Genomic DNA, 18,031 nt, shown 5'->3' on the forward strand with positions numbered 1-18,031 from the left:
TGGTAAATGCTTTTTAAGGTATTTAACGTTTTGTTTAAATGTTCACCCAATGTGAGGACCCTGAATTGAGTGAAAAGGCAGCATGGAAATGTTTTTAATAAATAAATAAAAGTATATCTTCCATCTTTGGAGGGCTTTGAGAGCAAGAAAACATGGATGGGGCGCTCCCGTTCTGCTTGCAAATGTCTCTGGCGTACCTTACACCGGCAACCAAGGCAAGCAAGACGGTCTTGCCTTGTATGTTCTAAGCAAGGATTTCTAAGAGACTGCATAGAACTCCAGCAGCGCAACCCAACTGGCAAAATGTGTTGGTTGTTCACCTAAGCTTGAATCCCCACCAAATCTCATACAAGTGGGCAGGGGTCATTTCATAGAGAAAGAGCTGGAAGAACTCATTAGCATGACTCATTAGCATATGCCACACCCCTTGCCATCACCGGAAGTGTGTCATTGGCATAACTGATTTGCATATGCCACACACCCCTGACATCACCTATCCTGGCTGTTTTGGACCAAATCCTGGCCATTCAGAGCTGAAATTGGGCCCAAAATGGCAAAAAGGGGCTGAGAATGGCTGAAAAGGGACCCAAAATGGTCAGGATCGGGCAGCTGTTGAGTGGGATAGCGATCCACCACCCGTCAGAGGCCCGATCTGGGCCGTTTCAGCCCCAACCCAGGCTGAAATGGGCCCCAAATGGCCGAGAGTCAGGTGGGCGGGGCCACCTGACATGTGTCCTCTTTGGGGAACTGCCAGAACTGTGTTCCGGTGCGTTCCCCCTTGAAATGAGCCCTGCAAGTGGGTGACCTAAGCAGGTCATTGATTCTTACAGTGAAATCCTATGAAACCAAGCCAAAGCAAGAGTGTATGAAGCTGCCATGTGGTTGCCTTTCTAACAATGCAATCCTATGGTGAGTTACTCCAGTCTAAGCCTATTGAATTCAATGGGCTTAGACTGGACTAAGCTCCGCTTAGGAAATGGGATTGAAATAAAATTGAAATAACAGAACGTTACTGAAAAATTCTACATTGTTGATTGAGGGATGGAACATTACATTAAAACTTAGGGTTCTACAAAACACATCAGAAAGTGTTCAAAACACTTCACATTTCAGAAATTTTTACAACAGTCCTGTATGAGAGGCCAGTATCATCATTCTGTTAGGGGTGCGAGCATATTTTTCCCCGACAGGGTTCCTGTGGCTTTAAAAATTGCACGACTGTCAGGAATTTAACAAATAAATGTTTTCTTTGGCCAGCTATCTCTAGGCTGGGAACACCGCTGGCTCTTCCTATCAGACAGCTTTGAGATGCACAGCTAGTCTGATGGTGGGGGGAGAAAAAGTTGGTAACCCAGCGTGTATGTTCACAACCGGGGCGATGGAAAACCAAAGACTTTTCATATCCTTAATGTGAAAACAGATGCAGCAGCCACAAGATAGAAGATGTCTAGCAAACATGAAGGTCCAGAGGATTTGGAGTCGTGGAACCAGGGCTCTTGGGTTCCACGGCAGCAGGGCTTTTTTTCAGCAGGAACATGGTGGAACGGAGTTCTGGCACCTCTTAAAAATGGTCACATGGCTGGTGGCCCCGCCCCCTGATCTCCAGACAGAGGGGAGTTGAGATTGCCCTCCACGCCGCTTGGCAGTGCGGAGGGCAATCTAAACTCCCCTCTGTCTGGAGATCAGGGGGCGGGGCCACCAGCCATGTGACCATTTTCGCCGAGGGCAATTTAAACTTTTAAAAACTCCCCCCTTGTTCCAGCTAGGGTTGCCAGCCTCCAGGTAGTGGCTGGAGATCTCCCGGAATTATAACTGGTCTCCAGGCCACAGGGATCAGTTCACCTGGAGAAAATGGCTACTTTTGGGGGTGGACTCTATGGAATTATGCCATGCCAAGGTCCTTTCCCTCCCCAAACTCCACTTTCTCCAGGTTTCACCTCTCAAATCTCCAGGAATTTCCCAGCTTGGAGCTGGCAACCCTAGTTCCAGCTGATCCAAAGTGACGTCATTGTGTGGTCTCGAGTTCCACCACTGAGTACCACCACCTCTTCCCCCCCCCCAAAAAAGCCTTGCATGGCAGGATTAGCAAAAGACTTACTTCACTGCCAGGGCTTAAGGTAAACCAGGCACAGTATCTAAAACCCCTTCTTAACGCCAGGTCTTGGATCTGGACTGGAGGCAGATCATCGTGAAATCAAGTACAGTGACCCCGACTCCTGCTTCTAGCTGCCAATTGGGAAGCATGCATATGCGAGGGGGGCACTGGGGGGGGCTGTCACGTGGAATCTCAAGGAGAAAGAAACTTGTGTTGGAATGCAGGGCCACGTCATGCCACAGCCTGGGAGTATTTATTTTATGTATTGACATAACCTTGCCAGGCAGGTCTGCAAACTTCACGCCTCCCCAGGCTGACCGAGCCGGGAAGGGCCAGGAAGGGCCCCCGCTCTTCTTCTTCGGGGAAACAAACCACGATCTGGCCAATTTTCTAGAGCTCAATCTGTTTGCTGACCCTGTTTTGGAACAGAGTCCATCTTGGTCACTTTGACGGATGACCTTCAATAGGAAAAGCAGGGGACGTGCCATCTTGTTAATTCTCCTGGACTTCTCAGTGGCTTTCAATGCCCTCAATCATGGTATCATTTCAGACTGGCATCTAGGATGGGGGGGGGGCACTGCAATCTGGTGGATCTGCCTCTATTTGACAGAACTGTACCAGAAGGTGGTGCTGGAAGATTGCTGCTTGGTTCCTTGGGATTTGTCCTAGGAAGTCCCAACTGGGTTCCATATTGTTTGCCACACTATTCTACAGGAAACTGCTGGGAAGGGGTGTGTGAAGATTTGGTGTGAGGTGTTATCAATATGTAGTAGGCCCATCTCTCTCCCTCTCTTTTTGCCCTATCCAGGTGAGGCTATAAGTTGTTCTGAATAAGTGTTTGGAATTGGCAATGGATTAGATGATGTTCATCAAACTGAAGCTCAATCCAGACAAGACTGAGATACTGTCGTCAACAATAGGGCAAGCCACAGACTGAGGTGCCCGCCTGATCTAGGCAGAGTTGCATTACTTCGAGAGAGTGGATTCACAGCGAGGGTATATGCGGTAGACCTGTGCTGAGACATATGAAGGCTCAGTACTTGCAAATATCTTTAGTTGGCCTACCAGCTGTGCCTTTCCCTAGTAAAATGCGATCAGGCCACGGTTATCCATGTTTTGTTCACACCAAGATTGGACTACTGCAACCCACATATCCGGGCTGCCTTTCAAGGCAGCTAGGAAATTGCAATTGCGCCAGAATGCAGCAGTAAAGCTGTTGACCGGAGTAGGATATAACAACAAGAACAACAACATTCAGTTTATATACTGCCCTTGAGGACAACTTAACGCCCACTCAGAGCGATTTACACAGTGTGTTATTATTATCCTCACAACAATCACCCTGTGAGGTGGGTGGGGCTGAGAGAGCTCCGAGAAACTGTGACTGACCCAAGGTCACTCAGCTGGCTTCAAGTGGAGGAGTGGGGAATCAAACCTGGCTCTCCAGATTAGAGTCCTGCCGCTCTTATTTTGCCAGTTCTGAAAGAACTTCACTGGCTTCTTGTTCTTTCTTGGAAAACCTTACATGTTCTGGGCCCAGGGTGTCTGTAGGACCATCTTCCTCCCATATAAACCTACCCAATTATTAAGATTATCAAGGAAGTCCCTGTTGTTCTAAAGGAAGGTGGAGGACAGAGCCTTCACTGTTGTGGCATCCCACCTGTGAAACTCACAAAGCTCACATGTGCGCTTTTTAATCTTACCTGACAGTAAGATCTTTCATTTCTGTTGTTCTGAAATGTTCTGTAGCGGTCAGTCCAGGGAGTAATATATTGGCTACAAAGTGAGATATATCGAGGGCAACTAAAAAAGATATGGGCAACTGAGTCAACTCGATCTTTACAATATGTACAAAAACATTTCTCAGAAAGAGAAATGTTTAGTTCTACTAAGACAGCCCTTCATCTCAGCAGAAGGTAACACACTGAATCTAGGTAAGAGGAAAAAGTGACGATACTTTGGAACTGTTAAATAAAAGAAGTATTTAGAGAGCTCAAACATTTTCTGATAAGGTAAATGGAAGTAAATAGCAGAGCATTTATTTATATCATATTTGTATTCCGCCCTCCCCGCAAGCAGAATTCTGCTTGAAGTTTTAGCATAGCCCAATCTTTTTTAAGTAACTGATTTTGTACGCAATTCAAACGATCATCTATCTTTTAAAAAATTACAGCAGCAGCAATAAAAAGACAAGTAATTTCTGCTCTTTTTTATTGCTGCTGCTGCAATTTTTAAATGATACATGATTGATTGTTTGAATTGCGTTTTGTATTTTATTGTAAGCCACTCTGGGCATGCTTGATGAGTCATGCCATTTTGAAAAATCTCTTTAATACGGTGACTAAAATAGTTCCCTGTGGCAGGTCTCAGTCAACAAACTACATACACACCCCACAACTAGGGAAACCAGAATGTAAAGTACTCAAGATTGCGCTGTAAATGACTTTAAAAGGGGATTCAGCTAATACTTGGAGGTTACATTTGTTCATGACAGCTTAACACAGGGAGAGTGCAGGAGGATTTGAAGCGAAACACAGCCAGGAGACGAAAGATTAAGCAACTCCTACTCTACGATTCTTCCCCTCAAGAACACAATCAGAAACTGCTTTTCTTTAAAAAGGCAGAGCTTCAGTACACCCACGTGTTGACATGCAGTTTGCCCTCCGCCCTTCGATCCTGCCATCTGCACTTCACCCCAAAACCATAAGGTCTAGAAACTTATTTTTATTTTTAATTTACAAGTGAAAGCCAAGAGTGTCCGAAATCACATGGCAGGAAACTTTATCAGTGCCACCCTCACAAGGAAAATAGCTACACACGCCCGGGCACAGTGAAGTTTGTGTTTCAGATATGCTGACCAGAAGCCCCTGACTCCACACCAATCCTTGACAGCAAGCGGAGAAAAATCTCTGTGTGTTGGGGCTGTGCGTAGATTCCCAGAAGCAGAGATGGACGCATGAGGCAAGACGCAATCAATAAAGGTGTTACACATTCCGCCTCTGACCTACTGAGGGAATTACAAATATACAAAACATCCAAACAGACGCTTCATTGATGTTGAACTTACTTAACCGAACGGAGGGGGCAGGATCCCCCCTCCTTCTTCAGGCAAAAATAAAACGGGAGTTTTTGCCTTCGGCTCAGCTCTACGAGGCTTCTTAGTCAAGAAACGGCATTGCAAGCCTATGCATGTTTACTCAGAAGAAAGTCACACCGAGTTTGAGTTCACTCCCAAGTAAGCGTGTACAACACTGAAGCGCTAAGGAACCCCCCTCCCATAGTTTTAAACCACTGCCTTTGCTCCCCTAACCTCTCTAAGAAATGCTTCAGATTTTTCAAAATCGGTCTGTCCAACCATGAAAGATCTTCTGTTTAAATTAATGGATCAGTTACACTCAGGGCTTTTTTTCTGGGAAAAGAGGTGGTGGAACTCAGGACCACACAATGACGTCATTGGCCCTGGGAGCATGCACTTTGCTCGCGCACATGTGGTACCAGGGGCACCACCTCCCGCCAAGAGTTGCCCCCTGTGCTGGCAACTCACTGAGTTCCACCATCTCTTTTCCCAGAAAAAAAGCCCTGAGTAATATAGAAATATATTTGAGTATGGTGGCGGTGGAGAGTGCCCTCAAGCCATAGCTGACTTATGGCGACCCCTGGAGGGGATTTCATGGCAAGAGACTAACAGAGGTGGTTTACCGTTGCCTGCCTCTGCAACCCTGGTCTTCGCTGGAGGTCTCCCATCCAACTACTAACCAACCCTGCTTAGCTTCTGAGATCGGACAAATTCAGGCTCACTTGGGCTATCGAGGTCAGGGCACACTTAAGTATAACCAGGGCTTTTTTTCAGCTGGAATGCAGTGGAACGGAGTTCAGGAGCCTCTTGAAAATGGTCACATGGCTGGTGGCCCCGCCCCCTGGTCTCCAGACAGAGGGGAGTTTAGATTGCCCTCCGCACCACTCTAGCGGCGCAGAGGGCAATCTAAACTCCCCTCTGTCTGGAGATCAGGGGGCGGGGCCACCAGCCATGTGACCATTTTCAAGAGGTGCCGGAACTCCGTTCCACCACGTTCCAGCTGAAAAAAAGCCCTGATATTACTAAAAGTTAATAGATTCTTTTTGGAGGGTATTAAAGGAAATGCAAGCTCATTTCCAACAAACCACAAAAATTCTGCGGTTTGTAAGAAAGACCATTTTGAATATTTCCTTTCTAAAAGTGACAGAAGCATATCAAAGCCCGAAAGAAACAGAACCACCCTTAAATTTCAGCCTCCAAATATATGCTGCACTCAGGTTAAGGAAGTGAAACGTCAGTTTGTTAATCGACCAATAAAAGCATGCAGCTCCATTTCCAAATAAATTCACATCGAAATCGACCACAAAACCAGACCCAGAGGCATGTTACGTTACCTTACCGTGTTGTTCTATACTGTCAACCCACGCGGGTTCTTGGAAGAGGGGAGAAGAAGAGGCTATTTCCAAAGGGAAGATGCCAACCTCTGATCCAGCCTCCTTTACGATCACGCTTGCACAGCTAGACGTAAGAGCCTGTTCACATGTTCCTTTACATAGACCTTGTGGCTGCCAGAGACCAGACGTGTTCTAAGAATGCCTTGCTTAGAACTTAATTCCCAGGCAAGCGGAGGCCTGATTTGGAACGGGATCACAGGGAATGGGCGTTTATGACTTCCTCCCTACACACTGCATCAATTCCCCAATCTGAAACAGCCCTGGGGAGCCACTGTTGCCCTATTGGAGAAACTTTCCGATAAACTTTTGTTTAATTTTCCCCAAGAGGGCAAAGAGCAGCCCCCCAGAGCCAGTTCCGGTCAGGACAAAGCCACACAGGGAAGACTAAAGCCAACTGTCCCCCACACAAACTATAGTCCGCAAGGCCAGCATGCACCCAGGAATTAAGGCCAGCATGGAACGCCAAGAGTGCATCCGATCCAAAGTTGTTGTGGCAGCCATAGGGACTCTGTAATGTGTGAACAGGCCCAGCTGAGGGGATGAAGGGCAGACCTGTCACCCATATTGTCCCCAAATCAGTGCTCAGGAAATTTCCTTTTGTATTAAGTGACAGCGGCAGGTTGCCCGGAGAAAAACGTCTTGTCTTTTGAACAGAGGTTTAATGTGCAGCAATGGTCAGCCAAACCTTTTCAAGCCTGGAGGTAAACAACATTACCACTAAGGTAAACAACATCCACTAAGTTTCTGTTAGCCCTCACCTGGATAGCCCAGAGCCTGATCTCATCAGATCTCAGAAGCAAAGCAGGGTTGCAGAGGCAGGCAGTGGCAAACCATCTCTGTTAGTCTCTTGCCAAGAAAACCCCACCAGGGGTTGCCTTAAGTCAGCTATGACTTGAGGGCACTCTCCACCACCACCACCCCTCTGTTAAAGGGACAGAATGCTTTTTCTCCCCTTCCAGGCAGTTGGCATCCCTAGGTTTTTAAAATCCCAGTGTTTCTCCCAGGAAGGAAGAATAACATCTGTCACAGCTGTTGAAAGCAACCAACTTCTGTGAGGTGGGACGGGCTAGCAGCTTACAGGCAGCACCTCTATCAAATCCGTCCCATCTTGTTTCAAAACAGTCTTCCTAAAATTGAAAAAAAAGTTCCTTAGCAAGACAGAGACTACTTTTTAAAAAGAGGACCATCCCAATGCAATCAATTTGGAGGACCCCAGCTCCAGCGGAAGAGCGTCAGGAACGTAATGCTTTTAAAAATTAGGGAAGTTTCTCACCCGTAGGGGCGTGAGGACGAGTTTGACGGCATTTGGACACTATCTAATGAATCTGGGATTTTGAGGCCAGGAGGGCGTGAGGTTTCAGTGTCCTGCCCCTCCTCCTGGCTAGCCAAATAAAAGATACAAAAAATGCAGATCGGCAGAACTTACAGTAGTATTTAGTGTTCAGAATTTGGGTTACCTTGCTCTCTTCTTTTCTCTTTTAAAAACACAGCATAGCCACCCTATCTGAGGACAACATCTATTGCTGGCACCACTGAGAGACTGGGGGCTTTTCACGAGCCCCAGGCCCCCAAAACAGCACACAGGCCGAGAGCTGCTGCTATTTTGGTCAAATTGCTTCCAGCTGCAGCCACATGCAACGCCCCCCCCTTCCATTTCCCTCTTCAAATATGTTTGTGAGGGGGTGGCTATGGTTTTTTTTTATAGATCATATCATGAAAATTCCATTTAGGATCTGCAGCATCAGAGGCGGAAAACGTGCGGGCTTTAAAGCACCCCCTGGAAAAGACCCTTATTTCCTGGGCAAACTCCCCTATTAATTGCAGCCCCAAGAGCACAGAGTGAGAGCATGATATTGTGTGTGTGTGTTTTGCAGCTCTCTGTACCCCAAGCCTGGGGAAGGCTTGCAGAGGGAGAAAGCCAGGAGATGACAGAAGGGGCTGATTTACGAATGAAATCCATCCACCCCTTGGGATTCCAGGAAAAGAGAGCTGCCCGGATTGGTTCCAGAATGGGGAGGCAGGAACGGGTTTAATAGCCCCTAGGCAGCACTGGCTTTGATCCACAGCCAGATCAGCCAGGCTTAGCTCCTTGAGATGGTTTTGTCTTTTTCTGCCAGGGCTCTGAGCCCAGAGGAACACGGAGCAAGTAGGAAAGAATGTAGGCAAATATCTCCGAGCTGGCTGACACGTGTTTGCCTGTCATTTGAGGATCAAACACTATCCAGGTCCGGTTTGAACGTGTGAATGTGCCCAAATAGAAAACGGCACCCACCTCTCGTCAACCCCCAGAATGCTGTGCCCCCTGGAGTCAGATCACACATCCGTGTTCGCACCCTCGTGTGTACAGAACTCGTGTGTGAAACGGGCGAGAGAGCAGGGAATTTGTAGACAAAACGGGGTCTCTAGCAACTCTCACTTTAGAAATGAGGCAAGGGGCTGAAAAGTACTGAGGTTTGAAAATATAAATGTATCCCTTGGCCGGAAACCAGGCCGCAGTTTGAATGGAATGGAGGATAAGGGAACAAAACATGTGGGGAACTCTGGGTGTGATCCTAAGCAAGTCTGCTCAGGAGTAAATGCCATTTTATTCAATGGGATTTACTCCCAGGAAAGTGTCTTTAGGACTGCAACCCCCATGTTCTTTTTAAAGGTAGAAGCCACTGCCCCAGTTTTCCAATTTAAATCCCCTCTTATTCAAAAGCTGTTATTTATGGCAGAAACCAAACAATTTTTCTTTTCCTTTCTTTTCTGTGGTAGTGGATTAGATGAAGCCATGCCACTGGGCTTGTGAGAAAGGAAAGAAATGGAGGAGAGGGACAGACTTCAAAGAAACCCATTTTTCAATTAAGTCCAATTACATTTTATGGCATTTTATTGGCACGAAACCATACAGGCATTGCCAAAAGTATGATTACAGAGATATGGGGCAAATAATGGTGTAGGAAAGGTGCACCAAATCAAACCGCTCTGGAAAATCTTGAATTTCTAAACCTACAAAGGATACGGGGCTCAGCTCTGCTGCATCAGAAAGGGACAAATTTTCCCACAGGGGTATCAAATAAATTTCTTCATATTTGATCGAGGGGAGAGAGACCGTCCCTGCATGGAAAATCACAATGCCTTTACTATGGTTTACGGCAGGGTTGTATTATCAAGGCTGACTAGGCCGAAGCCTAGGGGCCCCACAGAGACGAAGACCCGTCAATTTTTTCACTGAGGCACACGCCCACATAAATTACAATTAATTGATTCTCTTACATAACTTCTATTAATAAGATAATTAACTTCCTCCTTATTGAAGTGAAACAAATTGTCTCTTATACTAAAACAATTATCCATAAATAACATACTTTAAATAAATAATAAAAATTTTATTCACTTCAAAATATTACAGTATTGAACAATTATAACCCCAAAATGTGCTTTCCTGAAGAGTTCTACTTGTGCAATAAAAATATTTAAAAATTTGTGAACAGAATTCTTCAGGAGACCCTCAAAATGGATACAGGGCTATGTACCATGGTATAGTACCTACCGTACCAGAGTCCGGCTGTCAGCTGTAGTGGGGTGAAAGACTGAAGTGGCAGAGGGGGCTTGAAATACCTGAAAGCCTAGGGGCCAGGCCATGGCTTAATACGGCCCTGGTTTACAGAGCAATATTCTGCATATTAATTCAGAAGTTTCACTGGATTCCTTGGGGCTTATTTATGCTAAGAGACTTTAATCTGTTCTTGGTTATATTATCATGAATATTTTTTAAAAAAATGCCCAGCTTTCCTCTAAGGAGTTCAGGGTGACCCACTTGAGTCTCTCCTCCTCAGTTCTATCCTTACAACAGCCCTGTGAGGCAGGTCAGACTAAGAGAAAATCTGGCCCAAGGCCACCTGCTGAGTCTCACGGACAGGAGGGGACTCGAACCTGGGTGTTCTAGGTCTAACCATTACACCAAATTTCACAATTTCTTGGGACTGCAGATCTCTCTTTAGCCGTCTTGGCAAGTCAGTACAAATGGATATTTAAGGAGCGTTGAGTGGAGTGGTAATTAAACCACATAATTACGCAAAAGAATGTGGGTAAAACAAGAATTCATATATATATATATATTTACCATTCTCCAAGCATGCCCGTTGGTGAGATTACTGTAAGGACAAGAACTAAATGAACTATTGTAGTCCAGGTCAATTATACAGGAATAAAAAGTTGCTGTCTTCCATGCCACTCTCTAGCATCACGCTCACAATATAGTATACTTGCATTATTATCTGCTAACAAATCTGGAATAACCCTTTGGCTTTCTACTCACAACCCAGGCTAAAATCACCTCTGAGAAACAGCCCAAGTCCCCTATGTCAGTGGCAGAAGATAAAAAATCTGGGAAACAAAACAACGGACAATTTGCTTGTCTACACAAAGATGCACCCTGACGCAAGCTGCCTGAGTGCCTTGATGGTTGGCACCTCTCTGTCCACAAGCATCCATAAAAAAGGTTATCATTATTCTCTTCCTGATTCTACAACAAAGTTAAAAGATATTACGTGTCAATCTGCATTAAGTGATGCTGCCAATCAAAAGAAGAGATGGGAAAAGGCACCGTCTCCATCTCCAATGGCTTTACTCGCCTTTCCCATCTCCTAGGCCCTTTCTGTTAAGGAATCTCAAGCACTTTACAAAGGCAAGATCACTTCATGAGGACTAGTCACTCTTCTTTCCCTTTAAACATGCAACTGTACTGCACTCACAAAAACGAGCTGCAAAATTTCAGGACTTAAAGCCTCAATGTAATCTAAGCACTGTAGATTCCCCCCTCTCACACATGCTTTTGCTATGGAGTTGTAATTGAACTGTAATCCCCATCGCATTAGCAACTGCAATTTAGGAAACTGGAGATTGTGGCTACTTGCTGCTATAGTAAAGAAGAACCAAGAGTGGGATCTCATGGGACTGCCAAGTACCCCCTTCCCCAGTTCCCTTTTCCATCCAAGAATGTGAGAAGTTGAACCCAGGACGCTTGACTTTTTGAAACAACACAAAAACATATTCATAGTTGTATTGTTTCTTGGTTGTGTTTACTCAGATCTTTCAGTTAGTGGATATATTGCAAGCTATAATCTGTAATTCGGAAGTTGGATCTAGTCCACAGAAGCTTATGCTAGAATAAAATCTTGTTCGTCGTTAAAGACTCCTGTTTATTTTTGCTGCAACAGACCAACAGGGCCTACCACCCTATGAAAGTATCTCAAACGGGGATGGGGGGCCTACTAAAGCAAATGACAAGAATACCCACTGGAAATAATGGGAGTCCTCTGAAGGCCCATTGGACACAATGGGAAACAGTAATGTCAATTAACTTGGCTGATCCATTGAAAGATGTTGAAATTCTTCAAATGTGCAAATAAAACAAGGAACAGACTTAGAGCCAAGCTACAAGAGATGAATTACAGTGGGAGGAAAACACACAAAGGGAGTTGCAATGTTAGCAGGGAAGCTGAGTTTTAAAAGAGATTGGAAGGCTTTGTCAGTTTCCCCTCTCTACAGAGCCAGGGGAGATCTGCTCAGAGGGTTTGTTAATTTCCTCTTTGCCTCCCAAAGGCTCTGTCAGTTTCTCCTCCCCTTCTAAGAGTCGAAGAGGAAATAAACTCTTTTAAAACAGCTTCCCAGCTAACACTGCGACTCCCTTCACGTGCTCCTCCTCGTGTAACTCGTCTCTTGTAGTTTAACTCTTAGAGAAATAATAGAATGATACAAACATGGTCTCTGAGACTGGAAGGAGCATTTAAGATCTCGAAAGTTAGCCCAGCATATCTGGACGGCAGATATCTTTCGCCCATTTCTGGACTACCGCAAAAACAAAGCCACATCTTTTTGTCTGTTGCTGCCACGTTACCATTGCCCCTCTCCTACTTCTTTTAGGACTGCAAAGCAGAAAATCCTATGATGTGGGGACACAGTCCAGAAAAGTGATACATGGGATTGTGGAGGACGTCGAATGCCCCTAAAATGGATCACGAGAAGAAGCATGGTACCATATTCAGTGAGCATGGTAGAAACTGGTTTGCACTGAAATTGGACTCAGAGGAACACAAAACAAGTATTTTCTGGTTCCTTCCAGAAACTGCACAAGTAAGAATCACAGTCACAGTCCTTTTTGGCATTAACAAATAAAGATACCGGCAAACGTTCCCAGTTTTGTTCCAGTAGGGCTGCCATGTTAGTCTATTGTAGCAAAACAAAACAGAATTCTGGGGGCACCTTAAAAGACTAACATGTATTCCACTATGAGCGTTTGTGAGACAGCGCTCACTTCCTCAGATGCAATGAAAAAGGAAGACAAATCATTTCCCTCATTATTGCTGTTGCACAGAAGGGGAGGGGGAAAGAGGGAGGAGTTGAGCAAAGAGAGGTCTGGTATCATAAATCTGGTTTGATTCTCTATGTTCTGAAATTGAACCTCTTGCATAGTTATAACTGAGGCTCTTGGCCCCCTCATCCTGCGGTGAGGCCAGACTAATGCGCAATGGTGGGGAATGCCCTCAAGTCATACTTGACTTATGGCGACCCCTGGTGGGGTTTTCATGGCAAGAGACTAACAGAGGTGGTTTGCCATTGCCTGCCTCTGCAGCCCTGGTCTTCGTTGGAGATCTCCCATCTAAGGCTGACCTTGCTTAGTTTCTGAGATGTGACAAGATCAGGCTCACCTGAGCTATCCAAGTCAGGGCAATACATGTGCAATAAAGTAGGGTAATACTTTAAATGTGCAATAAAGTAAAAGATCATGTCAAGGGACATGATCCTCAGAGGGTTTGTCAATTTCATCTTCACCTCCAGGAAGGCTCTGTCAATATCGCCTCTCCAGTCTAAAACTGTGTGGGATGGCAACCAGAGGGCAGTGAGGAATGGAAATGGGCTGGAGCTGCCTTCCAGAGCCAGGCTTGGACCTGGAGAAGTTCTAATGGGCTGAAGTTTCCCTTCCGGCATTTCACAGCCCCTTCCCACAGCTCCAGTGTATAGCAAAGCCCTGCCGATGGCTCTGTCTTTTTAAACTACCCTTCCCGGCTACCATTCTTCATGTGTCAGATGTCTTGTGTAGAGAGACACTGTGTCTCTTGCCTTAAAAACTGTAGCAGGGGTCTCTATAAATGACCTGTGACTTGACAGCGCTTCCCACCACCAAAATGAAGTGCCCAAGACAGATATTTTGGCCCTGAAAGGAAACAGAATGGGTGAAAACCAGGGTTGCAAAGAACACACACAAAGTTTACACAGGAGATTCTGTGCACAGCTCCCAATTTCAACAATTTCAACCGTGGGGATATCATTCCATTACCTTACACAGAAAATTACTCCTGAAAAATCTGTGACAGTTTTGCACCAAACTTCTAAATGCCCTAACGCCCCCCCATCCCCCATCATTCTCTGTAAATGTGTGTAAAATGAGAGTTTCCCTTTAAAATGCATAAGCAGACATAAGCTCTGTCTCGCAAAATGTTCTGCTGGAATAAATATTGTTTTAAGGTGACACTGGACTTGTGTTTTATTTTGCTATAACCAACTAACACAGCTACCCTGCTGGAATTCCATTTCTCGGCCGTCATTCAACCCCCAGAGATTGTCATTCCACTCTTTTTGGCTGTCATTCCAAACCAAGTGCACTCACCCCCCCTCCCAAGGGTTGTCCCTTCACTCTCAGAACTATCATTCCAGATTTAGAGTACATTCATTCCACCCTAGGGACCCTCATTCTATTCCTGGGGCTCTCATTCCAGTCCCAGGGAACCAAGTTTGAATCATTCTGCTCTTTTTCTGAATAAGTGTTGCCAACTCTTGGTTGGGAAATACCTGGAGATTTGCGGGGCGAAAGCCTGGGACAGTGGGATCTGGAGTACAGCAAGGTACGATGCCACAAAGTGCATCCTCCAAAACAGCCATTTTCTCCAGGGGAATTGATCTCTGACAGCTGGAGATCAGTTGTAATTCTGCAGACCCCCACCTTGAGCAATAGTGCATATATTAATGCTAGACAGTCTGGCAATCTAGTAAATAAATAGTGACACATAGTCATAAATACAAGTACAAAGTGTGTGAAATAAATAGAAATACAATTTATAAGGGTCATGAAAACTTTTTTTTCTCCTGCAGTGTGATAAAAAGCACTTGAGTCACTTTAACGTCTTAGCGGTCTTTTCTCACGCCATATACAATTGACTTTCAGCCTTTTAAATTGTATTTCTGTTTATTTCACATTCGTTGTACTTGTATTTATCACTGTTTATTTACTGGATTGCTAGATTGTCTAGCATTAATATAATCAAAATGAGTCCAGTAGCACCTTTAAGACTAACCAACTTTATTGTAGCATAAGCTTTCGAGAATCACAGTTCTCTTTGTCACATGTATCTGACGAAGAGAACTGTGATTCTCGAAAGCTTATGCTACAATAAAGTTGGTTAGTCTTAAAAGTACTACTGGACTCTTTTTGATTTTGCTACTACAGACTAACACGGCTAACTCCTCTGGATCTATAGCATTAATATATGCACTATTACTCATTTTCAATGTATTGTTAATATGAGCTTCTTTACGAGTTATTCTTGTTAATTGACCGGTGTTCATTTGTTTATTGGCTGTATTTGAATTAGTCAGTCTGTTACGGTGATGGTCCTTCTTTCCTCCAGTCACTACCCTAATTCTCGCTTTGGCTTGTTGTTTCTAAGGCTGCCAACCCTACTCCGAATCCAGAAGCGATTTTTTCTTTGCACCTTTGCAATCTTTCTCCATGTTTCCAGGGAGCCCAAGCCATTGGCATTCCTGCCTCCCCTATTGTTCCTAATTGGCATTCCTGCCTCCCCCATTGTCCCTAATTGGCGTTCTTGCCATTCAGCCATCCCATCGCAAGTTCTATGCCAGTCTCGCCCACCCCATGCTGTATTTACTCTGGCAGCCCACGTGGCAATGACAGTCATTTTGAAAAAAAAGTACAACAGCTGCTTTGCTGGGGGGGGCAGTAGAAGGGAAAGCAACAGGCGGACCGCCCACCTCCCCCCACACAGCCACACACGCCACCGAGTGGTCCCTCCACCCTTTTCGTCAGGGGGCATCTGGCTTTAATCCCACCCTCGCCAAAGGGGGGAATTCGGGTTTATTTATTTATTTAATTTTATTTATAGTTTTCTCTCGCAGCAAGCGGGCTCAGAGCGAATTAACAACATAAATGCACATATGAAAACACTGGTAGCAATTGTGTAAATGCAGCATTAAAACATAAAAGGCAGGTCATATTACACTGTACATCTCAGCTCCTCAAAGTTCATGGGGCAGGGTTGGGCACATATCCCCCCCCCGCACTGGGATATATTTAAAGGGTTTCCGACCCCCCCCCCCCCCCGCCAAGCTCGGCTCCTGCCAAACCTTTACTGATCTTGCCCACGCTAGTGTTGCCAACCTCCAGGTGGTGGCTGGAGCTCTCCCAGAATAATAACTGATCTCCAGGCCGCAGAGGAAACGGCTGCTTTCGAGGGTAGACTTTATGGCATTGTACCCCACTGAGGCCCCTCTCCTCCCCAAACCCCACCCTCCCCAGTCACCGCCTCCAAATCTCCAACCTGGAACTGGCAACGGGGAACCCGATTTGGGGGCGACGCCCCCCGTCGCTTGGAGGAACGCGCTCCGGATCCAGCCCTCCCACCGAAAGGGGCTTTTCCGAGCGCGGGGAAGGGGCTGGAGGGCTCTCCCCGAGCCTCCAGCCCGGCCCTCCTCCCTCGCAGCGTGGCGAGAGTCTGATGCAACCGCCCGGTCCGCTTGCAAGAGGAGACGCGCCCGCCTCTCCCCGCTCTCAACGCGCAGCAACGGGCGGGCGCGCCAGGCTGGCTCTCCGCGGGCGCCGCGCACTCACCCTCCGTGCGAGCGGGGCTGAGACGGGCGGCCGGCGGCGGCGATGCGTCCCGGGACGAGGCAGGGGGAGAGAGGCGGGTCGCACACCCGGGCGCACCGAGGCAGGCGGGCACAAGGGCGCACACGCAAGCGCCGGAGCCTCGCAGCCAATCGCGCTCCGGAGAGGTTCGAGGCGCGCCAGCGAGCAAATCCGGGCTGGGCGCCCGCGTGGGAATGCGGCAGGTGGATCTGGGGTTGCCAGCTCCAGGTGGGGGGATTCCTGGAGATTTTAGGGGGGGCAGCCTGGAGAGGGATTGTCTTCGCATAGGGTTTTCCAGGTGAGACGCTCAAATGACAAAACCCAGGCTACCCTACTTGGGTCACAGCATGAGAAGACCAGATTCTCTGGAAAAGTCAATAATGCTAGGAAAAGTGGAAGGCAGCAGGAAAAGAGGAAGGCCTAAAACGAGATGGCTGGACTCAATCAAAGAAGCCGCGTCCTCCAGTTTGCAGGATCTGAGCGAGTCTGTCAATGACAGGACGTTTTGGAGGTCTTTCATTCATAGAAAAGAGTCCAGTAGCACCTTTAAGACTAAACAACTTTACTGTAGCAGAAGCTTTCGAGAATCTTCGGAACTGTGATTCTCGAAAGCTTATGCTACAGTAAAGATGATTAGTTTTAAAGGTGCTACTGGACTCTTTTCTATTTTTGCTGCTACAGACTAACACAGCTAACTCCTCTGGATCTATATGACCATGGAAAGCATTTCATTCATAGGGTCGCCATAGGTCAGAGGTGACTTGTTGGCACATAATAATAACAACATTCAATTTACATACCGCCCTTCAAGACAACTTAATGCCCACTCAGAGCGGTTTACAAAGTATGTCATTATTATCCCCTCAACAAAACACCCTGTTAGGTGGGTGGGGCTGAGAGAGCTCTGAGAGAGCTGTGAGTGACCCAAGGTCACCCAGTTGGCTTCAAGTGGAGGAGTGGGGAATCAAACCTGGTTCTCCAGATTAGAGTCCCGTGCTCTTAACAACTACACCAAAAATAAGACACACACACACACACACACAACCTGGAGCGGATGAGGTTTGGGGACAGGACGGCTTTCCGCAGGGTACAACGCCAGACAGTCCACCTTCTGAAGCAGCGATTTTCTCCAGGGGAACTGAACTCTGTGGCCTGGAGATCAGTTGAAATTCTGAGAGATCTCCAGTCGCCACCTGGAGTTTGGCAACCCCAGGTGGATCACAGGACCAGTTTTACTCCACTCTGGCTACTCCCCAAGTCACCGCAGTGTCCAGACAGCTTGGTCCTTCTGCCAAAGGATTGGCGTCCGGTGGCACTTTAGAGACTTTCAGAGGGAGACATCTGAGAGGTTTGACCCTTGAAAGTTCCCACCCTGAAAATCTTCCATGGAGCTAGATAAGATGTGTAGCCATGTTAGTCTGTCTGTAGCAGTAGAAAAGAGCAAGAGTTCAGTAGCACCTATAAGACTAACACAATTTGTGGCAGGGTATGAGCTTTCGGGAGTCACCGCTCTCTTCTTCAGATACTCACGAAAGCTCAGACATGCAGGTTTTTAAAGA

The 18,031-nt window shown here is 46.4% G+C and overlaps 1 protein-coding gene across 3 annotated transcripts in view; it reads right to left on the minus strand.

Annotated features, from left to right (window-relative positions):
• SLC38A5 (solute carrier family 38 member 5) overlaps nt 1-18,031 on the minus strand; it is a 76,921-nt gene that overhangs the window by 44,312 nt on the left and 14,578 nt on the right. The window contains exon 1 of one of the 3 annotated variants that reach the window (XM_055003230.1): nt 16,455-16,556. The exons of 1 other annotated variant lie outside the window; for it this stretch is intronic. The gene's annotated coding sequence lies outside the window, so the exon portion shown is untranslated. Of the gene's footprint in view, nt 1-16,164; nt 16,334-16,454; nt 16,557-18,031 lie in introns of those variants that run through there. One more of the 3 variants, XM_055003231.1, reaches the window with a different exon arrangement.

This window comes from Eublepharis macularius, chromosome 19 (genome assembly GCF_028583425.1).
Source record: "Eublepharis macularius isolate TG4126 chromosome 19, MPM_Emac_v1.0, whole genome shotgun sequence".
Taxonomy (NCBI): Eukaryota; Metazoa; Chordata; class Lepidosauria; order Squamata; family Eublepharidae; genus Eublepharis; species Eublepharis macularius.